This window comes from Bubalus bubalis, chromosome 7, assembly GCF_019923935.1.
Source record: "Bubalus bubalis isolate 160015118507 breed Murrah chromosome 7, NDDB_SH_1, whole genome shotgun sequence".
Taxonomy (NCBI): Eukaryota; Metazoa; Chordata; class Mammalia; order Artiodactyla; family Bovidae; genus Bubalus; species Bubalus bubalis.
The window spans coordinates 46,670,982-46,697,075 of NC_059163.1; the positions used below are offsets into that span (position 1 = coordinate 46,670,982).

The 26,094-nt window shown below is 40.7% G+C and overlaps 1 long non-coding RNA gene across 1 annotated transcript in view; it reads left to right on the forward strand.

The window, feature by feature from the left end:
* The window catches only part of LOC102412600, an 83,274-nt gene that overhangs the window by 51,568 nt on the left and 5,612 nt on the right, over positions 1 to 26,094 (forward strand). The window contains exon 2 of the long non-coding RNA XR_003110606.3: positions 23,841 to 23,904. This is a non-coding gene — a long non-coding RNA (uncharacterized LOC102412600). The remainder of the gene's footprint in view (positions 1 to 23,840; positions 23,905 to 26,094) is intronic.

A 26,094-nucleotide genomic window follows, 5' to 3' on the forward strand; every position in this document is an offset into this window, starting at 1 on the left:
TTGAGAAGAGTATTTGTTTAAAGAAATCAGCTTTCTTAAATTGCATTAGGATCATTTACTTATTATTTTTAATTTTGGTAAATACAGAATGAAACAGGGCAAAGTCTAATACAGTTTTGCCAAGAGAACACACTGGTCATGGCAAACACCCTCTTCCAACAACACAAGAGAAGACTACACATAGATATCACCAGACGATCAACACCAAAATCAGGTTGATTATATTCTTTGCAGTCAAAGATGGAGAAGCTCTATACAGTCAGCAAAAACAAGACCAGGAGCTGACTGTGGCTCAGATTGTGAACTCCTTATTGCAAAATTCAGACTTAAATTGAAGAAAATGGGGAAAACCACTAGACCATTCAGGCATGACCTAAATCAAATCCCTTATGATTATACAGTGGAAGTGAGAAATAGATTTAAGGGACTACATCTGATAGACAGAGTGCCTGATGAACTATGGACCAAGGTTTGTGACATTGTACAGGAGACAGGGAGTAAGACCATCCCCAAGAAAAAGAAATGCAAAAAAGCAAAATGGCTGTCTGAGGAGGCCTTACAAATAGCTGTGAAAAGAAGAGAAGCGAAAAGCAAAGGAGAAAAGGAAAGATATACCCATTTGAATGCAGAGTTTGAAAGAATAGCAAGAAGAGATAAGAAAACCTTCCTCAGCAATCAATGCAAAGAAATAGAGGAAAGCAACAGAATGGGAAAGACTAGAGATCTCTTCAAGAAAATTAGAGATACCAAGGGAACATTTCATGCAAAGATGGACTCAATAAAGGACAGAAATGGTATGGACCTAACAGAAGCAGAAGATATTAAGAAGAGGTGGCAAGAATACACAGAAGAACTGTACAAAAAAGATCTTCATGACCCAGATAATCACGATGGTGTGATCACTCACCTAGGGCCAGACATCCTGGAATGTGAAGCCAAGTGGGCCTTAGAAAGCATCACTGTGAACAAAGCTAGTGGAGGTGATGGAACTCCAGTGGCGCTCTTTCAAATCCTGAAAGATGATGCTGTAAAAGTGCTGCACTCAATATGCCAGCAAATTTGGAAAACTCAGCAGTGGCCACAGGACTGGAAAAGGTCAGTTTTCATTCCAATCCCAAAGAAAGGCAATGCCAAAGAATGCTCAAACTACCGCACAATTGCACTCATCTCACACGCTAGCAAAGTAATGCTCAAAATTCTCCAAGCCAGGCTTCAGCAATACCTGAACCGTGAACTTCCTGATGTTCAAGCTGGTTTTAGAAAAGGCAGAGGAACCAGAGATCAAATTGCCAACATCTGCTGGATCATCAAAAAAGCAAGAGAGTTCCAGGAAAACATCTATTTCTGCTTTCTTGACTATGCCAAAGCCTTTGACTGTGTGGATCACAATAAACTGTGAAGAATTGTGAAAGAGATGGGGATACCAGACCACCTGACCTGCCTCTTGAGAAATCTGTATGCAGGTCAGGAAGCAATAGTTAGAACTGGACATGGAACAACAGACTGGTTCCAAATAGGAAAAGGAGTACGTCAAGGCTGTGTATTGTCATCCTGCTTATTTAACTTATATGCAGAGTACATCATGAGAAACGCTGGGCTGGAAGAAGCACACGCTGGAATCAAGATTGCTGGGAGAAATATCAATAACCTCAGATATGCAGATGATATCACCCTTATGGCAGAAAGTGAAGAAGAACTAAAGAGCCTCTTGATGAAAGTGAAAGTGGAGAGTGAAAAATTTGGCTTAAAGCTCAAAATTCAGAAAAGTAAGATCATGGCATCTGGTCCCATCACTTCATGGGAAATAGATGGGGAAACAGTGGAAACAGTAGCTGACTTTATTTTGGGGGGCTCCAAAATCACTGTGAATTGTGACTGCAGCCATGAAATTAAAAGACACTCACTCCTTGGAATGAAAGTTATGACCAACCTAGACAGCATATTAAAAAGCAGAGACATTAGTTTGCCAACAAAGGTCCATCTAGTCAAAGCTATGGTTTTTCCAGTAGTCATGTATGGATGTGAGTATTGGAATATAAAGAAAGCTAAGTGCCAAAGAGTTAATGGTTTTGAATTGTGGTGTTGGAGACTCTTTAGAGCCCCTTGGACTGCAAGAAGATCCAACCAGTCCATCCTAAAGGACATCAGTCCTGGGTGTTCATTGGAAGGACTGACGTTGAAGCTGAAACTCTAATACTTTGGCCACCTGATGCAAAGAGCTGACTCATTTGAAAAGACCCTGATGCTGGGAAAGATTGAGGGCAGGAGGAGAAGGGGACGACAGAGGATGAGATGGTTGGGTGCATCACTGACTCAATGGACATGCATTTGGATAAACACCGGCAGTTGGCGATGGACAGGGAGCCCTGGTGTGCTACAGTACATGGGGTTGCAAAGAGTCCGACACAACTGAGCGACTGAACTAGTACAACCACTACATGTAGCATAAAATTTACCATCTTAACCATTTTTAGATGCACAGTGCAGTAGTTTTAAATATATTCACATTGGTGTGAAACAGACCTCCAGTACTCCTTTATTCTTACAAAACTGAAATTCTATACCCATTAAACAACTTGCCATTTCTCTACCCCCAACCCCACCCCCACCCCCACCCCCAACTCCTGAAGACCACCATTCTACTTTCTGTCTGTATGATTCTAGATACCTCACATAGGTAGAATCATATGGTATTTGTTTTTTTGTGACTAGTGTATTCATGTGGCATTATGTCCTCAAGGTTTATCTGTGTTATAGCATCTGTCCGAATTTTCTTCCTTTTTAAGGCTAAATACTATTCTATTGCATGTATATACCGTATTTTGTTTATCTATTCATCTGTTGATAGGCATTTGGTTTTCTGCCTCTTGGTTATTGTGCGTAATGCTGCTATGATTATGATTATATAAATATCTCTTTAAGGCTCTACCTCAGTTCTTTAATATATACCCAGAAGTAGAATTGCTGAATCATATGGTAGTTATAGTTTTAATTTCTTTGAAAAACCACCATACCATTTCCTATAGTGGATGAACCACTTTACTTCCCACTGCTGCTGCTGCTAAGTCGCTTCAGTCGTGTCCGACACTGTGCGACCCCATAGACGGCAGCCCACCAGGCTTCCCCGTCCCTGGGACTCTCCAGGCAAGAACACCGGAGTGGGTTGCCATTTCCTTCTCCATTACTTCCCACTAACAGTGCACAAAAATTTCCAGTTTCTCCCCATCCTTTTCAACACTTGTTATTTTTTGTTTATTTGATAGTAGCCATCCTAATGGATATAAGGTGGTATCCAATTATGGTTTTGATTTCTATTTCTCGAATGGTTAATGAGATTGAGCATCTTTTCATATGCTTATTAGCCATTTGTACATCTGTCTCCTTTGGAGAAATGCCTGTTCACATCCTTTGCCTATTTAAAAAATTGAGTTGTTTGTTTTTTGTTGTTAGTTGTAGAATTTATTTTTATATTCCGGATAACCTCTCATCACATCTATGATTTACAGATATTTTCTTCCATTCTTGGTTTGACTTTTTTCTCTGTTGATTATGTCTTTGCACAGACATAGTCATGTTTGAACTTTTGATGCAGCCCAGTTTATTTTTTCTTTCTTCATCTGTGCTTCTGGTGTCACAGGGACCATTTTCATTTTCCTAGAATCACACCATATTTATGTACATTGTACCATGTAAATGGGAGTCCATATATCAGTCCAATTGTACACATATTTTTTGCCTTCAGTAACACTCAATATTTTCCCCATCAACACACTCACAGGAATCCTAACAAAAATTTCATACGACAGAGATTTGGGCTGCTTTTCTATGACCATGGCCAGGACTTGGTTATCGTGATTCACTGTGGCTCTGAAGTGAGTGAGGAAGACATTTGGAAGCAATTTTCTGTTGCAACAATCAACACCAAGTAGATATGTTGGCCATATTTACTGAATGATTGTCTCATTCTTTGGCATTTGAAAATATTTTCAGAATTTTTTTCATGTTTCTTTTAGTCCTACCCCAGTCATTCCCTCAGACTGAGTGTCTACAATTTGCACGCCTGGAAATTCAGTCCAACACGTTGTCATTGCCACAGAATTCTTGAACATTGTTTTTTTGAAAAACTTATGTCATCTCTCTAAGACAAGTTGATATGGTAGCAAAAAGTTGAGACTCAGAGAGCTTTAAGGCTGATTTTAGTTTAAGGCTAACTGAATGGAAAACAAGACAGCCAGTCATGGAAGATAAAAATTCAAAATCTTCTACCCTATCACTGCTCAGTGAATGAATTGCCTTTTACTATATAGACAAAGATTGTTGGAGAAAATCATGTCAAGTGGATCAGCTCTAATGTGCGACTACTAGATTAAGAGTTCCTTCAAGGCAAAGGCCATATCTGTCAATTCTTGCCGACACACAAAAGAAGCTGTGCATACACACATATATGTGCACACACCTCAAAGAGAAATAAAGTTTTGTGTCAGTTTGTCTGTACCTGTATAATTAAATTGCATGCACACACTAAATATGTCCAAATAGAGTTTAATGTGAATGCCCAAGTTTATAAATATTTTATCAGGTTAGGAGAATTCTGGCAAATCAGTAAACATGATTCAGAGAAGCGTGAGAATACCTGTTGATTTCATTTGCAAGCTGAGCTTTTGGGGAAGGCAATATATTTTCTAATTGTTCCCTGACCAAAATGAGAAACTCACTGGGTTTCTTAAAAATAATCATTGTTTGCGTCTTTCTCTTTGGAGACTCTGATTTGTTGCCTTTTGTTTTTTGATATCACCACACTGGTTTCCCCAGAGGACACTGACGTTGACAGAGAAAGACCAAAAGAACTTTTGTGACTTCTTCCAAATGTCATAACAAAAGTAAGTTTCAGCAGTCTTCTGAGGGATTGACTTTCAAGCAGGAACTAGGTTGTTTTGGAAACTTACCTAATGACATTGTTATTATTTTTTGTGAGTGATTAGGTTGATAGATCAGTCCCCCTTGCATTTACTGTAATCCCTCCAGACCTGAGAGGTGACCTACCAGTACAGAAGCTGTGTGGCCCTGAAGCTTGGCCATAGTTCTCGTCTCTCTAAGAAGGATGTGGCATTGGCTTCTGAAATCTGTACATTTGACTGTGAACCTCCAAGTGATGTTTTAATAAAGAAGTCCGCTTAACGATTTTGAGTCATCTTTCATCCTTGGAATTTTAAAAAGATTTTGAAAAAATTTAAAGGATAGATGTGCAAAGCACAAATGACATTTGTAAAAATTCAGGCAAAGACAAATAGTACAGGTATTAGCATTCATTTGATTTGCAATTGTTAATTGTGCCTTGCACACAGGAGTGCAATAAATATTTACTGAGTGTTGAATGAGTGAAGTGAATTTGGAAATAAGCAGAGGTATTATAAATCATTGCAGAAGTATGTTTTCACAGATATCACTGGGATACAACCATATCTTGCTGACCTTCTTATGCCTTTATTGATGTGTTTTGACTGATGCTAAGAAGATATTAGTTTGAAAGGAGACGCCTATAATTTAAAAACATGATTCTTACCATCTCCTAACACTTTACAAAGGTCGAGAGGGTAGATAAACAACTTCCTACAGCTGCTGCTACATCTGGTACACGCCTGCAGCAGAAAGTGTGCGCTGAAAAGATAAACACGTCAGGTTGTATCTGCTTGCACGCCTATGCTTTTTGTGTCTGAACTTGACCTGTAGACATTAATTTTAAAACCAGGCTTGACATTAATGAATAAAAATTCAAATGAAGTTATGCTGAACTGAAACTACAAACATTCCCAAGAGGGCATATTTCTCTGATGGTTTTGAGGTTAACTTTGATTTTTGTAATCCTGGCTCAGCATCTTATCTTTGTTGTTTCCTTCTGGGAACCATCTCATCTTGATTTCTGTGTAGTTTCAGGTCCCTTATGATTCCCTACTTGATTAATGCTGAGCATTAATTGTTCTGTCTAGGTGGGTTTACTTATATATGGATATGTGCCAAATGTTACTTCATTCTGTGACCTCTTAAGACATGAGTTTGAGCAAACTCTGGGAGACAGTGAGGGACAGGGAAGCCTGGTGTGCTGCAGTCCGTGGGGTCACATAGCCACACGACTGAGTGACTGAGCAGAACAGACTATGCTTCCAGCTCTGAAACTGTGACACTTGGGGTATATCTAAAATTTGCAGTTGATTATGAAAAGAAGTCAGCACACAGAATTCTGCTGTAGCCTTCAAGTGAAATAATCTGTTGGTTGATTAAGCTTGCTTACTTCTTATAAATACTGCTGATGACTCAGAGTCTTAAAAAGCCCCATTCAACCTGGATCCTTTCACTGAAGACTTTAGGGAGGAGGTATGACTTTATAATGTTCACTCGTTGTGTTTGTGGTGAAGCTGGGAATGGTCTCAACGAACATTTATTGAATCAAACAAAGACTTCTCACTTCCAAGTTGATTTTTCTATCCAGGAAACCACAGCAACTGTCAAACAGAGTATTGCTGATTCTCTTACTTGCTAACTAAGCATCCTGATGCTATTATTCACATCGTTTGGAAGCGTTCACATATTCCCATCTCAAATGTTTTCTATAGAACCAGGTCATATCTCCATATAATCTGCTTAATTTGTTTACAATTACAATCCCATTCCTTTTTAATTGCCACAAATAAACCATTGATATAAGTAGATTGGTTTTACTAGTATTATTTTCAACACATTTCAAACTTCTAGAAAAGCATTGAAATATTCTTGTTCCTTTTTGTGATGGCAGACACAGACTCTGTGATGGTCATTTCTGCCTTGATCCTTGACCAACAAATGCAGGTATTCAGGCGTGATGTTTACACTCTGTTTTTGCCAGATTGCTGGGTGAGCACTTTACAAGATCACAGAGTGCCCTCTATCTCCTGATTAGCATTTAGAGAACCTTGACAACAGGGACGGAGTCATAGGAGGGAAGCTGGCTGCTATTTAAATGGAGGAAAGTCACTCCATGGCTGATAAGCAGGAGGAATGATAAATTGCAATTGGCCTTTCAGGAATTCACAGTGTGGGTCTATCATGAACCCGGTCAGCACCTGATGAACTTTTACTTTTCACAGCATCATCTGAGGGCAGCGATAGGGGTGAAGAAACATCTCCGCATGGTCTGCATTGGATAATTGTCAGTTGGTTTACAGATAATCTACAGACCTACGGAGTATTTTGCTGACGTACTTAAGACCAGAAACACAGCAGCAGGAAATGCTAAGTTCAGAAGGCTTCTAGGAATAAGAGTAGTTAGTCTGTAGTGTAATATTTCTACTTTAAGAAGGGTCAAATTATTGTTGATAAACACTAGGTTTTTGATCTGTACAGAGCCCTATAAATACATGCTCATTTTTCTTTAGTAATACCATACCTATTAACATGGTAAATACTAATAAAACTCCAGGAATGAACTGGGAAGCCTGTTCATCTACAAGGGGAAGCATAGTTTGGGAAAAAAAGTTGTTGACTCAGTTCAGTTTCTGGTTATGGTCCATTGATACACAAGTGTATCAATGCACACACAAGTGTGCGCCTGCCTTACACACTGCCTATGTGAGAACCTTCAGGGTTGTGATGGGGCTTGTAGAGCATCCTTAATGTCTGATAATCATATTATTTAATAGACCTTTGTGAGCAAATGCAGGGCGAGAAATACGATTTACTGAGCACATGGCTGGCTGTCCTCACTGATGCCTGTTTTGGGTTAGGTTGCTGTGATTGAGCAACAGGTACCAAGCATGACTATGAAGTTATAATGTGGATGGATTATGGGATTACGCCTGTGAAGCCAGAACATGGGTGGTTTATGGAATAAGGCTCTGTTTATGCACATTCCTGATGGCTATCACGTGTTAGATGCTGGGCAAAGGACAATGAGGATTAAGAATGGTGCAAGATCTCTGTCTTCAAAGAAATTTTAAGCTAGCTGGGGAAACAAGACTAAAAGACTTTTCACAATCACATATTCACAGGAATCTAAATAATCTATAGCTAAATGGTTTATCCTAGAGTGTGAAGGCTTGAGGGCTATTACTCTCATCATCTGGTTATATTTTTCTTCAGACAGTTCATGGCATTAAGTAGAATTATAGAATGTTGGGTGGAATGAGACCTCTCAGAAGTCTTTGATACTTTTTTGTCCAGCTCATTGTTTTTTTTTTTTTTTTTTTCAAGATGAGAACACCAAGAAGTTAAGTGTCTTGTCCAAGAGCACATGATTACACAGTCAGTGGCAATGTTCACTTATTTCTCGCTTATTTGGATTTTGGTTCCAAAGTATGCTGGGGCCCCAGGCTCATGCCAAGAGTCTGCTTTGTTTCTAAACGAGGCCCTTGTTTTGTGATAATAAAGCCCCTATGGCGTTGGTTCTAAAATAGATGTAACTCACACTGAATTCTACTCCTTGGCAAATATATTAAAGTTAGTTTCTGCTGTGTCTGTATTTTCTTTCATTCTTCTTTTTTTTTTTTTTCAAAGAAAAACAGCCTTTTAGGATTATGCCCATAATCTGCACAGTGTAAGAAATGCTGGAATTCATGAATGTCATCTGATATTTAGCAGTAAACATTTCTTGAGCCCAGTGGTCCAGGCCCCTGTTCTTTCCACTCACCGCCTGACTTAATCGTCATAATCACCCTGTAAGGCAGACATGGAGGCTTAGAGAGTTTAAGGAACAAGCCTAAGTTCTCAGAGTTAGCATGTGCTGGGGTTACTCTGTGAACCCAACGAGTCAGGCTCCAGAGCCTGAGGCCTGAACTATAGCTCCATAGTATTTGTATATTTCAAACACCAGACTCCTGAAAGTTGGCATCATGGGCATCCACCACATGTCTGAGCCATTGAAGCATTCCAACATCCATCCAAAGTATTTTTTTTTTAATATTTATTTCTTTTTGGCTGTACTGGGTCTTTGTTGCTGTGTGGGCTTTTCTCTAGTTGTGGAGAGCAGAGGTTACTCTCCAATTGGGGTGTCTGGGTTTCTCATTGCGGTGGCTTCTCTTACTGTGGAGCATGGGCTCTAAGGCTCTCAGGCTTCAGTAGTTACAGCGTGTGGACTCACTAGTTGTGGCTCATGGACTCTAGAGCACAGGCTCAATTGTTGTGGAGCACAGGCTTATTTGCTCCATGACATGTGGGATCTTCCTAGATCAGGGATTGAACCCGTGTCTCCTGCTCTGGCAGGCGGATTCTTAACTACTGAGCTACCAGGGAAGCCCCCATCCAAAATCTTGACTGCATCTTCCAGCTAGACTTTCTGTGCTTTTCCTCTTCAAACATTCACATCATTTCAATATGAAATGATATGAAATCAATGACTCTCTCAGGGCATGGTTGAGCCCTTTGGGAATTTAAACACAAGAGTTATGACCCTTCAGATCTTACATTTGCACTGACTATCCCTTTCTTTCTCTGCCCTTCCCTCCCCTCTCCTCTCCTCCCCTTTCTTTCCTACTTGCTTTTTTAAAAGTCAGATTTAGTGAAAAATCTGGAAGGATTGAACTGATTTGAAAATGTTACAACAGCTATAGAATTTATGGTACCTGTAGAACTGGTGATTTGGTGAGCAGTTAATTATTTTAAGTGTTTCTTCTTTTCCTTAGCCCACTTTTTTTTTTTTTTTTTTTTTAAAGTAAAGTAGGAATGGAGAAACAGGAAGCAAGCTCTGTGGTTGCAGTGTAGCTCACCCACTGGTCCTTCCAGGGGAGCTCCTGTCCTGCAGAGCACTGGAATCTAAGACATCTAATCCACCCAGAGGGGGCTTCAGATTTGATTAAGCCCTTGGAATTCAGCTTAGAAAATGAGCTGTTAAAAAGTTGAGGCAAAAATAGAGAGTGGACCCCTGACTCTTTGGTGGGATGGTGGCCTCTCTGAGCAGGAAGTATTCTGATGTGCTGACAATAAGGAAACAGGCTGTGTTTTTGTTTATTTTCTCATAAAGTGCTGATGAACAAATGAGGGAGTTGCATTAAGGGGCTCCGAAGGCAAGCTGTGAAAAGAGATTGGGGTTTATCAGCCTTTTAGCCTGGTTTCCTTTGGAAAGAATGCTTATGACATGGCCAGGCTCTGCAAGTCTGCTGGTCCACCCCCTCCTCTGGCGCCCCTCCTCCCCTCAGACCCCTTGATAACTTTGAATGCTTCAAACTGATGTCAGCCCTTTTTGGCAGATGGAGAGAAGGTGGACCTTATGGATTCCTTAATAAGAGAAGCAAATACATGAGAGATAAAGCCGATTTCCACACACTGAGTAACCTCTTTATTTTTTGTGCTTAGCCTGATAGTTCTAAATTTAATTTCTGGACTCCTTTAAAGAGATCCCTAGGAAATTGGTTGTGGGGAGGGGGAGTTGGGGAGGGATTCTGTTGGGAGGAACATTCATATTTTTTTGGATCTTACCTGCCACAAGAGTGGAGGAACGTCAGAAAAATGAGGAAAGCATTGCCTATAGCTATGAATAAATCTGTCACTTGGAAGATAAAAATTCTTAACCAGCATACCTTAAAAAAAAAAAAAAGGATGAACTTTGAATCCTTGGTGGAGCAAGGCAGGAAATAAAGAATCAAATCAATTAAAAATAATTAAATAATCCAGAAGCTTGTTTTGCTCCTAAACTCGGTGTCCTTGCACCGAGTTTCATAGGGAATGGTTCGGGAGTGGTTGTTATCACTTCTCCTAAATTGTAGCTACATCAGCTTCAAAGGTCATTCCATCTTCCCCTGGGGGAGGAAAGAAATCTGTTTCCCTGAGCTAGAATCGACTTCATAGGAGTAAGGTAATGTCTGGTAAAATAACTCACTAAAAATCAAGTTTGACCAGTGTGCTTCTGAGTGAAGGGATTTAGAATGTTTCACAGATGATAGCAATTTTAAACAATGTGACCTAGAGAAATCCAAGGAATAAAAATAGCAATAGGTGGTTCAGAAATGGATTTGGCCCAGTCATGAAGGTTTTTTCAGGTGTTTTCAAAAACTTTTTTTCTTGCAGTACATGAATGTACAATGAAAATAATAATGGGGATTTGGAAGTAATTGGATTATATATTGGAAGAAGATGAAATATTTGATGTGAAACTCAATCTGCTCACACTTTGCTCTTTTTTGCTCTATATTTTAATGTATGTGAGGATCAAATATCTGACAACTGAAGCGTTTACTATCAGATACAAAAGATAAAGATGGTCTAGTGGAATCTCCAGCAGCTGCTGCTGCTGCTTCTAAGTCACTTCAGTCGTGTCCGACTCTGTGCGACCCCATAGAAGGCAGCCCACCAGGCTCTCCCGTCCCTGGGATTCTCCAGGCAAGAACACTGGAGTAGGTTGCCTTTTCCTTCTCCAATGCATGAAAGTGAAAAGTGAAAGTGAAAGTGAAGTCGTGTCCGACTCCTAATGACCCCAGGGACTGCAGCCTACCAGGCTCCTCCGTCCATGGGATTTTCCAGGTAAGAGTACTGTGGGGTGCCATTGCCTTCTCCGGAATCTCCAGATTGGTACTAAAGATAAGGACCAACGCAAGTAAGTGGAACCAGCCAATGATAGATGGAGAGAGCTATTTATTTTCTTCTGGAGAGGGCAAGTTGATGGAATGTTATCATGGGGGAGTGGCTATATGGGAATTTTTGGAAAACATTTGAGTTACTAAACTTTGATGAGCCTCAGTTTCCCCGGATGAGGGTAAAGGTGACGATTGTGGGCTCTGAAGCCAGATGACTGGAGTCAGGTCCCAGCTCTGTGAGTGACCAGTTGTCAGCTCTTGAACCAGGTTACTCTCTTCTCTCTGCCTTAGTTTTCTCATCTGTGAAATGGGGACGTCATAACTTACCTCCTAGGATTGTGAGGCTTAAATGAGTTAACACTTGTAAGGCACTTGGAACAACGCCAGTAACAGAGTAGACACCTAATAAGTGAATGCTACTCTTACTAATAAACATCACAGATATATGGAGTCTTCTTTAGAATCTGCCTAGATTCAGTTTTTCTATCCATAAAACACACAGGGTGATGAAACATCATTTAAAACTAAAAGGTTCAGCACTTCTGGGATGTAAGGTACAACTAAAGAAAAAGCTGAGTTTATTATTAAATATCATTGTGTTACTTTGAAGAGCTCCCATAATATCAGTGGTCTAGACATCCTAGGACTTTAATGTGACCTACCAAAAGAAATAATAACACACATGGCTTATAAAAATACCATACAGGAAGGCCTCAGATCAAAGATACTATTTAAATGTGAAGCATTATTATTTCTATTTTTTTGTATTACTCAGACTTTCCTACCAAAAAAGAAAAAAAAATAAGATTTTAGTGAAAAATGCCCCAGCTTTTGTTTTGATATGAGCTAACGACTGAAATAAAGGAGTAGGATCAGTGTTATGAAAACTAAAATTACAATGCTGTATTGTAAATATTATGAATTTGTTTCAAAACTTCAACCTCAGCATCTTTAATCTTTTTTTTTCCACATTGCATTGCTTAAAAAAATATGGCCTAAGATTAATGACACTGCATATCAGAGAATTTTATCATTTGGCTTTTTAAAATAATTTTGATTTTGTTTTAAGAGCAGAACTTGCTATTAGAGATCATCTGGTTCACATGGCTTGCCTCACAGGTCGGGAAAGGGAGGTCCACAGAGAAACAGTGCTTCACTCAACAGGTGAGGGTGGAAGCCCAGATCAGAACCCAAGCAGGCCTCCCAGTGCTGAATTCTGACTCTCTGGTCTGGACTTCATTTTGCCTTTTGGAAAGAGGAGTGTTTGCAGCAGCATCCCTGCCTCGCCCACTCCTTACCCAACACTGCTTTTATTTCTTACTTTAATTTGGAGTCAGTCTGGCATCCTCAGAAGTTTCTTGGAGTCTCAGCCTCCTCCTTTGTAAAACCAGATGTTTCTCACTGAGTTTGCAGAATTGTGGTAAGGTCTGAGTGAGGAGACCTTTGGGAAGTGCCTGGCAAATGATGAGCTTTCAAGAAATACATGTTGTTGAAAATATTGTGGTCCTTAAAACCCATGTTTTTGAATAAATATATCTTAAGACAGGCAAGAAATCATTTAAAAATATGTTTTGGGGAGTTAGGGCTCCCTGTGAACACGGAGGCTGTCTCTCATTCAGAACTGGTGAATATGGAACGTTTTTAGTTTGAGACAGGTCATGCTGAGCAGTGGCTGAACAAAAAACAGAAGAAGTATAGACTCTAAAGCACATTTGGCTCTAACCACACAGTCCTTCCTGCAAGGATAGGAAACGTTTCTCAAGGTGAAAGAGTGACAACCATACAATAATGATACCGCAGCTATCCTTTCGTGAGGGCTCACTATGGGATGAGCACTTGCCAAGCTCGACACAGAGGCTTCCCCTCTAAATCTCACAGCCAGCTTGTGAGGTAAGTTCCTATTTGACCAATGAAAAGCTGGGGCTTAGAGTTTAGTAACTTGAACAAGGTGAAGGATAGAGTTAAGACTCAATCCAGACTTTCTGATTCCAAAGTCCTACCTTTTAACCCCTGTCCGAGTTAAGTTCCTCCTCCCAAATTGTTGGTGGTCAAATTTATCAAATAAATACTCAATTTTCCACTTTGCTAATGTAGATTCAGTTGGTTTCCAATACCCAGTGGTTTCCCTGTCCTGTGGTGCTGGGGCAAAGGTGCCCATGACTGGTATATTAGTTTCCTAGGGCTGCCGTACCAAATTACCACAAACTGGGCGGCTTAAGGCTACAGACATTTGTTCTCAGTTCTGGAGGCTAGAAATCTGAAAGCAAGGTTTGTTTACAGGGCCTTGCTCCCTGTGAAGGCTCTGGAAGGGAATCCTTCCTTGACCTCTGCTAACTTCTGGTCCTTACCTGGCAGTCTTGGTGTTCTTTGGCGTATAGTTGCGTCACTCCAGTCTCTGCCTCTGGTTTCACATGGCCTGCTTCTGTGTGTGTGTCTATGTGTGTGTGTGTGTGCGCGTGTGTGCGTGTGTAAGAATTTCCCTCTCTTTTCTTTTATGAAGATACCAGTCATTGAATTTAGGCCCTACCCTGATACAGTGTGTCTTAAATAATCACATCTACTAAGACTCTCTGTCTGAATTAGATCACATTCTGAGGCTCTGGCTGAACATGAGTTTCTGGGGGGATATGATTCAGTTGGGTTTTCCAGGTGATGCTAGTGTTAAAGAACCTACCTGCCAAGGCAGGAGACGTAAGAGACGTGGGTTCGATTCCTGGGTCAGGAAGATCCCTTGGAGGAGGTCATGACAACCCACTCTAGTATTCTTGCCTGGAGAATCCCATGGACAGGGATATCTGACGGGTTATAGTCCATAGGGTCGCACAGAGTCAGACACGACTGGAGAGATTTAGCACGCAATGCCTGATGCAACTCTCCACAGCTGTACACCTGGAAAGAATGTTACCTGCATGAGAATTCACTCCCAGAAAGGACAATTTTTGTCTTGTCCAGGGCACTGTGGTGAGATACAGGCAAAACATAAGGTATTTTTCATTTTAAATCCCTATTATTGTGATAATCAGGGATTTTCTGTTGCATGTTGCAGGGACACGTCATTAGTCTGGTATTGATTTCATAAGTCTTTTGAAATTTAATGGACTGCAAACAACATGTAATTTTTCAGAACAATTAATCCAGCAGCTCTTTCTGCAGCAGACTCAGAGAGCTCGTGGCCATGAACTCTTCAAGGAACCACCCTGAGTAATGTTCCAAGGCTCGCGTCTCCTTCTTTCAGAGCCCCGGGCCCTGGAGACAGGGGCCATTTGTCTCAGGAAACCATTTATCTGTCTTCTTTGCTGGTGGGAGTGAAAAGTGACAAAACAATGTTATCAGAGGCCGTGTTCACAGTTGTGATAGGCGTCAAGGAGACTCAACTGGTCCTACATTTATTTACCAGAACTGCCAATAAGATTTGTGACAAATATGTACAATTATGCATCTTATTTATGTTGCAAATCTAGTTGAATTGGGAGGAAAACTTGTCATGTTTTCAAGCTGACTTTTTAAGCCCACTTTCATGTTTCAAGCAAATTATTTGTCAATTTTGTGGCTCTTGCCTCGCTGGTCTTTTTTCCATCCCTGTAAGATGCCAAGCTCATTCCTGCTTCATGGCCTTTGTATCTGTTGCCCCTTCTCCTTCAAAGCTGTCTTCCTCCAGATCTTCCCAAGGCTAGCTCCTTCTTGTCACTCATTCTTTCTCCTCAAGGGGTCTTTCCTAATCACCCAGAACCTGTCTGTGCCATTCTGTTTAATTTTCACTTGAACACAGTCCCAACCTGGTTTGTAGTTATTATTACTTTGTCTTACTTGTTCATACATTTGTCTTTCCCACTGTCTATATAGAATCTAAACTGCCTGAGATCAGAGAGCTTGTTTCATGCTCTGCTGTATTTTCAGCACCTAAGGTAGTGCCTGGCACATAGTAAATGCCCAGTTAGTATTTGTCACCAAGTTACCCTGAAGAAGATCGATACAATCCTCATCTTAGACTTAAGAGACCCAGTAGCTCCATCTAAGAGAACTCAGTGTCTCATCTCTCTTCCCAGGCAAGCAAGGAGCCAGGCCACTGGACACAGGCTGCTCCCAGCCCAGCTGGAATTGCTGTGACTGGGTTCAGAGAAATGTAGGAAGGACTAGCCAAGGGCTGCAGAGCATATCACTGAAGGTCCAAGATGGAGCGTGGTAAGCCAGGCAACTCTGTTATCAACCCAAAGAGAATAGGCAAAGAGGGAAAATCCAAGTTCAAGGAAACAGGAAGGAACCAGGGAAACCAAACCAAAACAATAGGGTTCAAAATAAAGAATGGGAGGTGGAAGCTGGAGGAAGTCCCTGGGCCATGGAATCGTAGATACAGCTGCTTATAGGGTCTTTTGACCAAGTGCACAGGTGGCAAGGAAGCTATTAATGGCAGTGACTTAGATTCATTTACTCAGCATCAAATCAGACTTTCTACTGGACCAGTTTTGATCTTGTGCCCAGTCCTACTTACTAAATCTTGATCTTATTCCCAAAACCCAGTGCCTTCCCTGTAACCAACATTGAACACTGGTCTTATTCCCAGTTATGGAGAGACAAGTTTAGCAGAGGGTAGATCTAGGTATAGAGTGACAGATCTTCTACTGTGAATGTATTTGGCAAGCCTGGTTTCTTAGTATTAAGTGTGAGCTTTGAAATGTTAAAATACTTATGAAAAATAATTAATAAAGGGAGAACTTATTCAAAGTGAGCTTTGGGGGACATATGTTGCCACTTAGCTAGTTATCCCTATGGATAGGCACTGTTTAATCTTTAGCCAGAACAAAAATGAGGTGTTTATGAGCTGACCTATTAAAGCTTTAACTATGCTTCATTCACAGTGAAATCTTAAAAATCTGAAGGGTTATTGCTGGCCAGAGTTATATGGGGTGTGTCCTCAAGGTACAGCAATGCTGAGACTGGAGAGATGGGTAAGAGCTCTAGTCTGCCTTTGCTGTTAGGTAGCAACAAGACTTTGGGTCCCTCTCACATCATCTGTCAGATGAGTAGATGTCTAACATGCTTGATTCTCTGTTTATTTGTACTGTGTACAAATCTCACATCTATACTGTGAGATCAGAATTCTTATGGCAAAATATATTGATACATGTAAGTAAGGATATTTTCAAACTATATCTACATTTAGGAGAATATGAACCTAAAAGTGAATTTTTCTGTGACATTCATATTCTTTGCTTCATCAAATAACAGTGTCAAAATGCAGCTCGGTATTTTAGATGAAGTTTCACCCTTTGAAGCCAGGACTCCTACCTGTTCATCTTGCCTCTACTGTAAGGCCGTAGAGGACATCTCAATTTTTATTTTTTTTAATACTGTCTCAGCATCTGTGCCTTATTCTGGTAACAGCACCATGATTCTTGGGTGGCGGGGACAAACTCTCCTCTACTCTCAGTCTATTTCCAACAGAGGTTATGCGAACCTAGGATTGGTGGATCAAAGCGTTATGCTCCTCAGGCCATGGTGACTGGTTCAGGGGCCCGCACATGATCCCGTTAGAACCAACTGGACTCAATCTTTTTTTTTTTTTTTAAACTATTGGAAAGGTAGTTTCTATTTTTGTTGGAGTTGTTGGGGACACTGGACATAAGTCTAGAGTTGTAGACAGCCATTGTAACAATGTCAGGAGAGCTAGACTGATGCTGAAGTGATCACAAAGGAAAAAGCAGGCTGAAATTTCATGAGATAACAAGTTCTGAAGGTTCCACATGATCTAGCTGTGTGTGAAGTTGGTTACCCATGAACTTCTGTTTCATGAACTCCTAAATTTTCTTTTCTGCTAAAGGTAATTTGAAGTGGATGTTGTTTCTTGCAACGGACGGAATCTTGATATAAAGGTACTTATCTTCTCCACCTTAACTGACAAGCAATCAAAATGAACTCTTCTAAATGAGAAGTCCCCCAATAGCAGGAGTGTTGCCTGGGCTGGCTCAACAAATACCTGTTACAGTAATTACAGTGATGAGGCCCATCAACCAGTTCAGCTTTTCAAATATCTCTTTTTCTTATTATAGTAGTAAATGTTTGATATAGAAACTTTATTTAAAAAGATAAAAAGAAATAACTATCAGTCATTACTTTATCCCTCAGAGATAAGCACGGTTAACTTTAGCCATGGTTGTGGTATATATTTCAATCATAGATTATGTATTTTTCAAAATGATATTGTAGTTCATATACTGTTTTGTTCACAAATTTTCCAGTTAATGTATAACAAACCAGTTTACAAGCCACTACATAGTGTTTTGCGGCATACTTTTAAATGGCTACATGGTGTTTCAGTGTATGGATAAACTAAAAGTTATTTAAGAAATTTCTAAGTATGGACTTTTGGGTTACTCCCAGTTTTGAATAATATAAATAAACAGTGGTTTACAAATATCAATTACTATTTCCTTAGCATCATTTCCTTGATATAGAATTACTGAGCCGAAAAGTATGAACAGTTTCAAACTTCCGATTTAAGTTGCCCAATGGATCTTCATCCTCACTAATCTGAGTATTAAAAAACTTTTAAAATCTTTGAAAAATTGATAGGTAAGAAATATTATCTTTATATTTATTTTGCTTTGTTGTTAGTACAGTTTATATGTGTGTGGTGTGTGTATGTGTGTGTATGTATGTGTGTGTGTGTCCGACTCTTTGCAACCTCATGGACTGTAGCCTGCCAGGGTCCACTGTCCATGGGATTCTCCAGGCAAGAATACTGGAGAGGGTGGCCATTTCCTTCTTCAAGGGACCCTCCTGACCCAGGGATCAAACCCATGTCTCTTTTAGTCTCCTGAATTGTCAGGCAGGTTCTTTATCAGCTAATGCCACCTGGGAAACCCCATATATATATATATATATATATATATATATATATACATGCTGTGCTTAGTGACTCAGTCATGTCCGACTCTTTGTGACTCCATGGACTGTAGCCCTCCAGGCGCCTCTGTCTATGGGGATTCTCTAGGCAAAACACTGGAGTGAATTGCCATGTCCTCCTCCAGGAGATCTTCCCAACCCAGGGATTGAACCCAGGTCTCCCGTACTGCAGGTGGATTCTTTACCATCTGAGCCACCAGGGAAGCCCAAGAATACTGGAGTGGGTAGCCTATCCCTTCTCCAGGGGATCATATATACACACACACACACACACACACACACACACACACACACACATTTATTTTGCCATGTGTAAAATAGGAGATTTTATTTTCTGAGTATTTAGCAGTTTATTTCACATTCTCCATGAAACCTTCTGTTCCAGTCTGTAATGTCATGAGAGGCATGCCTGTAAGAGTCCAAATATAGTCTTACTAGTAACTGAATGCAAACATTCTGAATCCAGAGTATGATGCACACTTTTTTTTTTTTAAGTATTCTCATTGTGCTCCCTTAGCCTGTCTGAGTCAGCTTTAGCCCCCTTCTCTCCTGGACATTCTCCCTCCTCCTTTCTTCTTTTACTCCTCTACCCATCCCATATGCTCAAAGCTGGGGAAACCACTGTTCCTAGGTTTATTCTGGAAGGCAATAAGGAATCAGTATTGGTGGCAATGAGGTTTATATTTTTTAAAAATGTCATAGGTATGGATGTGAGAGTTGGACTATAAAGAAAGCTGAGTGCCAAAGAATTGATGCTTTTGAACTGTGGTGTTGGAGAAGACTCTTGAGAGTCCCTTGGACTGCAAGAAGATCCAACCTGTCCATCCTAATAGAGATCAGTCCTGGGTGTTCATTGGAAGGACTGATGTTGAAGCTGAAACTCCAATACTTTGGCCACCTGATGCGAAGAGCTGACTCATTTGAAAAGACCCTGATGCTGGGAAAGATTGAGGGCAGGAGGAAAAGGGGACAACAGAGGATGAGATGGTTGGATGGCATCACCGACTCGATGGACATGGGTATGGGTGGACTTCGGGAGTTGGTGATGGACAGGGAGGTCTGGCGTGCTGCGGTTCGTGGGGTGGCAAAGAGTCAGACACGACTGAGCAACTGAACTGAATTGATAGGTCACTGATATGTTCTCTTTTGTGAATTCTAGAATAGTTCTTTTGGAGAAGGCAATGGCACCTCACTCCAGTACTCTTGCCTGGAAAATCCCACGGATGGAGGAGCCTGGTAGGCTGCAGTCCATGGGGTCACTAGGAGTCGGACACGACTGAGCGACTTCACTTTCACTTTTCACTTTCATGCATTGGGGAAGGAAATGGCAACCTACTCCAGTGTTCTTGCCTGGCCGTCTCTGGAGTCGCACCGAGTCAGACACGACTGAAGCGACTTAGCAGCAGCAGCAGAATAGTTCTTTATTTAACCATTTGTTTCTTAATACATTTCTTATGCTTTATGTTTGAAGATGGTTCCAGAATTCCTGTTTACCCAACAGGGAGAGGATACATGGCCTTTCCATGAATAGCCATGTCAGCCTTTCAGAAGACCAGTTGCTGTGGACTTTTGTCTTTTAGTTCGATGAACAGCACAAACATTTTTGGTCCCGCTGAGATGCTCATACTGCCAGTTTTGCTTGATTTGATTACTTCAAAGTTCTCTTTGCTTATCTAGACCATCAGTGTCAATAGCATCACCAGCTGTTTCTAGTTCTATGGTTTGAACCATCATCCCCTTCCACCCAACTATTGCAATAGTCTCCTAAAGGGTCTTCCTTCCTTCTTCTCCTTCCTGGGCTAATCTTTTCCCTGCCTTCTTGCCTGGAAAAAAAAACCAAAAAACAAAAAACAATCAACCAATCAAAAAAATCATAGCTTTTATGGCTTTACTGCCCACAATCCTTCAATGATTCTGTAGTGCTTCCAGAGCACAGCCTGAGCTTCTTGCGCTCAAGGCTTATTGTACTAAAGGCCTTTCATGATCGGGTACCAGCTCACCTTTCCATTCTAATTCTGCATTACTCTCGTAACTCACAGACCCTCCCCATCAACCAATCTGAATTGTCTCTATGCCTTTATTCACACTGTTTTCTTTTCCTTGAATGCCCTTCAGGCTCACCTCTAATTGTCAGAATCCTTAAAGGTACAGTCCCTGTGCCCCTTCACCCCTACCGTGAAGTCATCTCCAGTTCCTCAGTCAGGAAAGTCTCCCTCTTCTGTGCATCAAACCCACATTACATATAAATCTTAGAGAACTTACCTCCCCCTGTTGCCTCCTGCACCTATTTTTATAGATGACTTGTCTTCCTTAACGGGAGGGAGAACACTCATCTAAATATATAGCTCTGAAAGGTTTAAGGGAAATATCAGTCAGAATATTTAAGAGGCCTCTGTTTTTTCCCCTCACGTGACGGATCTTGTCCCCTGTGTTTCCTGAACTTGTGTGTCCGCATCCATCTTGACCTAATCACTTGATTGTTTCGATAGCTCTGACTGCCCCTAGTTTTATGCCTGAAATTTGCACAGAGTTTTCTGAAATGCACTTCAGGATTCTACTTTGTTTTTCCTCTGTGTTTAGGAGGAAGGGAGGCAGGGGGTTGGTAAACACAGCTTGGACAGCTTCCCCAAACAGGCAGCTAGATACTTTGATCATGAGTTCTGTTAAGCGTCTTCCTTTCTGCTGCCTCATGAGGATCTATTTTCCAGGCCTGTTTGGAGGAAGCAGGAGTGGTCACTCCCCCATAATCAGGGAGTTGTGAGGCTGTTTAATAGGGTGTTTGTTTCTTGTAAATTTAATTACTTATAGTCAAAATTCTACAGTCTAGAATAAGAGTTACTCTTTCCCTTTTACACTCAGATAGGGTTAACTGGGCAGAGAGCCTAAGCTTCTTACCCATGGTGCCATATGGTTGTGAATCCCCTGATCACCCTGATCTTAAAATGATCATGATTTCACTTGGCACTGTCCTGGTGGAAATCCTGTCTTATGTCACATTGATTTCAAGATTGCTAAAATAAATACTCCTAAAATCACCACACCATGTTGACACAGTAAGAGAGTCAAAGACATTCCGTTTCTCCAACCTTCCCCTCAATCCCTTTTTTACTCATCAAGGCTCACACTGGCAAGTATGGTGAGTGGTTGAAAACAAATTTAATTTCCCACATGGTGCCAAATATGTTTGGTTCTAGCAAGGGAAGGCTTGGCTTAAGCTGACATCCAAGTCCTTGGCTTGCCAGGAGAGTCCACAGGGAGTGTGCTCAGGAGCCAGGCATAGCCGTCAGCTTCCAAGTGGAAGGTTCCACAGCACATCAGCCCTCACCAAGGAACCTCTGTTAGTGTTTGCTACCTGTTGTCCACCTGCCCTGGTCTTCCTCACACTCTCCATCACTTTCCTAACACCTTCATTTCTGTCCAGCATCTCTGTTCTGTGGCCTCCGTATTAGTGCCTGGCACTGGAATCCTGACCTGCTGAGGAAAACCCTGGGCCCTACACACAGAACCACTTGGTATGAGCATCACTGCCAACTGGGCTTCAGGCCCAGGCAGAAGCTGGGATGCGTGTTCACTGAGTATCTCCCATGTGCTGGGCACTGAAGCAGAAGGAGTGGGAAACAGACTTCTGTCATTTAATATTTAAGGAGCCCAGGCCCAAGGATGGGACATCATCTTCACCAAGGGACACCTTTCTGTCATTTTGAACAGAATATATATTGTCAGTTAAGCTCACAGATTTGCGCTTTCACCTCTGAAAGGGCTGAGCCAACTGTTCCATCAGAAACTTCCAGTGTCTCACTCCATTGCTTAAGGAACTGCTGATGGTTCCGTGACCATGCTCTGTCGTTCATTCACTCATTCATTTTCATTTATCAATCTCTGGGCAAGACCCTGGACTCACTGTGAAAGAAACACATGAAAATAGTAAATCTCTTCCATTTTTTGATTGGGTTGTTTGGTTGTAATCTTCTTAGAAATCAATGTAACAACATGTATTAAGAAGGCTCAAATTTTTTCTTCTTCAGCGAGGAAATTTATTCTAGGGAAGTAATGTAAAGAAGAAAAATATGCCTTTTGAGCATTGTTTATGGTCCTGAAAAAGTGAAAACAATATCCTGATGGCCTAAACATTCCACAAATATTATATTTGAACATCCTGGTAAAATAAATATTATGATAGTAAAATAGAATTATGAAGTATTAAGATTATATAAAAATGAAGAGAAATATTTATATGTTAAGTGAGAGAACCATGTGTGTGTTAAGTCTCTCAGTCATGTCTGACTCTTTGTGACCCCGTGGACTGTAGCCCACCAGGCTCCTCTGTCCATGGAATTCTCCAGGCAAGAATACTGGAGTGGGTAGACATTCCCTTCTCCAAGGGATTTTCCCAACCCAGGGATTGAATGCAGGTCTCCCACTTTTGAGGTGAATTCTTTGCCATCTGAGCCACCAGGGAAGCCCAAGAATACTGGAGTGGGTACCCTATCCCTTCTCCAGGGGCTCTTCCTGACCCAGGAATCAAACTGGGGTTACTTGTATTGCAGGCAGATTCTTAACCAGCTGAGCTAGAGAGAACCATATGACACATAAAATTAGAACAAACAAAACATGAAGATAGATGCATAAATATGGACATTATGGAGTGGGCTTTTTATTTACATTAAGAAATCAATGTTAATATAATATTGTTTACACAATAAATGTATTTTATGTTAAAATTTACTACCATATAAAGTATATCCTACTGTCAGAAAAAGTGCCTCAACTATAAAATACCTGATTTTGAAGGCTCAATATGAAAAGAAAAATGTCTCACTAGTAATGTTCTCAATATTGATTAGATGCTACAATGACAATTTTTTGAATACACTAATTAAAATATAATGTTAAAGTTTAAAAATATTCCTCATGCCTGCTTTCAAGGAACTTCTAGACTAGTAGCAAAAACAACCATTATACAGCCAACCATGAGAGAAAGTCATAGAAAATAAGTATTTATTAGTGGTGTATAATACACTGGGACCCCAGAAGAAGAAGAATTAATTGTACTTGGGGATCTCTGTGGTTGTCTTGCAGAGAGGTGAGACTTAGCTTGAGTCTTAGAGGATGAGTTGGATTTTGGTAGATGAAGAACAAAGAGGGCAACCTAGGTTGAAAAAATGGAATGAACATGGAAATGAGGCTTGAAAATGCAATATACTTGGCTCTTGGTCACTTGAGCTGGGAATTTGGGGCAGATGTATAGAGTTAAGAGGTAGGGAAACAAGGCCAGTGTGGAGCTTTGGAATATCTTGAATGCTATATACAAGGTCATTGGAGCTTTTATTCTGCAGGTGAGAGAAACCCATTAAAGTTTTCTGAGGAGGACAGTGGCCTGAACTAAGTTGTGTTTTACAGATACCATCCTGGCAGCAGTGTAAAGGATGAGTTGAAGGGAAGACGTCGTGGGCAGAGGAACCAGGTAAGGAGCTTATCCAAACAAGAGATAAGGAGAGCCTAAACAAGGACAATAAAAGGACTCGACTATTTATCAACCTCATCTACTCAATTCTTTCCTGTAGTTTAAAAGTGGTTAATTGCCAGAAACACTTGCAGAATGAAGGTAATAATATAATTTTTTAAAAAGCAGAGAGAACACATTTCTAAATTCTATGTTAGGCTGTTACTATCTAGACACATTTATTGAACCCCTAGAGTTTGCAAGTCTGCCTAGGGGATACATGAAAAAAAGCCTTTAAAAACCACAATTCATGTTGAAGAACCAGACATAGAATCATAGGAAAATAATCAAGTATATAAAGCACCACATACAGTTAAGGGTTTAGAAAATAGAGTGCACAGCAGCATAGTTTCCCTGCATCTGTTTTTTTAATAAGAAGAATTCTGTTAATGTATTTATTCTGATGGCATCAACAAGTCATGGCTGGATGCCAGAGGCAGGAGAGGTGGTTGGATGTTTTCTGGGGTCCTTGATTGGAAGGTGAGAGTTTGCCTTATCTAAAGCCTTTGTTGTGATAAAAAAATTTGAATATGGACACTCTTTAGTAATACATAGTTTATTCAATTAAATTCAACGAACCTTCATGAGGTAGCTATTATGTGTAAGCTGCTGCTCAAGAGGACAAAGATGAACAAGGAATGATCCTGCCTGGCTGCATGTGGCTGAGGTGCATCCTCCCACAACCGTATTCGATTCAAACCCTTCTCAGTGACGTATTGCGGATGAGATAAAGACCGAGTGAGGGTCAAATGACATAATGTAGGGGGTTATTGTGTTTGCCTTCTTTTTTCTTACATGATGGGAGACTTGGCTGAATTTTTGGGCTAATCACTCTGTAGAGTTTATTTAGTCTCTGTTTATTTTCCTCATCTGAGATATATGAGTCATAATTATAAATGTGAACGTGCTCAGGTCTGGACCCTGGGTACTTTATTTTCTTTCCTTTCTCTGTTGGACCTGATTCCTCAGGATTAGCAGTTCACCTCTTTCTCAGATGAACTTCTTATTTCTTCCATGGTCATTTCATCTCCCTTTTTCCTCTTCTGGTTCCTCTTTCTCCTCCCCTTGGGTGCTTTCTTTTCCTCGGACTGTCCCTCAGTTGACCAGCTGCCTATCTATTCCTGGGCTTCTTGATACCCAGTGTCTATCTCTTGGGACTCTAAGAGGGAAAGAATTTCCCATTTTAAGAGTGCATTGTGTTTACCACAGAAACTCCTAAGTTTTTGATTCTAAACATAAAAACTGGCGAATTTAATGTTTCTTATTTATTTCAAGCAAACAAGGAGGTACCTTTTACTTTACTTACTTTTGTCATTTCTCATTCTCTATGGAGAGGTGACCTGGGGTAGGAGGTCTGGTAAAGATGAGAATTGCCCTCGTCCGTTTTCTAAATGGTTTAATCTGTGTCTGAGAATTGTTTAATGTAATTGGCCAGGCCATCTTTGACCAAGGTACCTGACCGTTCAGGTTTAACTGTGCCAAAACCCAGTACACACAGGCAGCCAGATTTCAGATCAGCTATTCTGCGCAAAGCTGAGCTCCGGAATAAATTTGGAAACTTCAATTCTAGTGAAGTCGCTTTGCCTGTGCCTTCCAAGAGCCTGTTTTCTCTGGTTTGGAGAGGTGAGCTCATCTCAGTGGATTTAAAGTGAATCCCTGGAAGTCTGTCTGTTTCTCTTGCTTTGTGTGGAAGAGAGTAGCATTCATTTTTTCATGTATAATGTGTGCCTACATTTAGCTTGTCCCAGCTTCTGTGCTAAGTGCTTTATGTTGAACCCTATTTAGTGGTATAATTCTGTTCTATGGATGAGGAAACTGAGGCTTGGAGATTAATGTTACCATGAGCAGTTCTCTGAGATTTAGGCCCAACTCTGTGTGACAGCTCCTTGTCTCCACACTAGGTACATTCATGCTTAATTTACTTTAAATTCTACACCTAGCAGAAATAAAGATTATTAACCTGTTTCACAGTTGAAGACCCTGGAAAAATGGCTTGAACTTAAACCCTGAAGAGAGTAGTGTTTTGAGATCGAGTGGAAGGTAAGATTAGGAAGAGAGATCAGGGGCCAGTTTATGGACTTTGAATACTAAATGAAATACTAAGGCTTTATCTAAAGGGTAATTGTGAACCCTGAACTTCTTTTGTTTTTA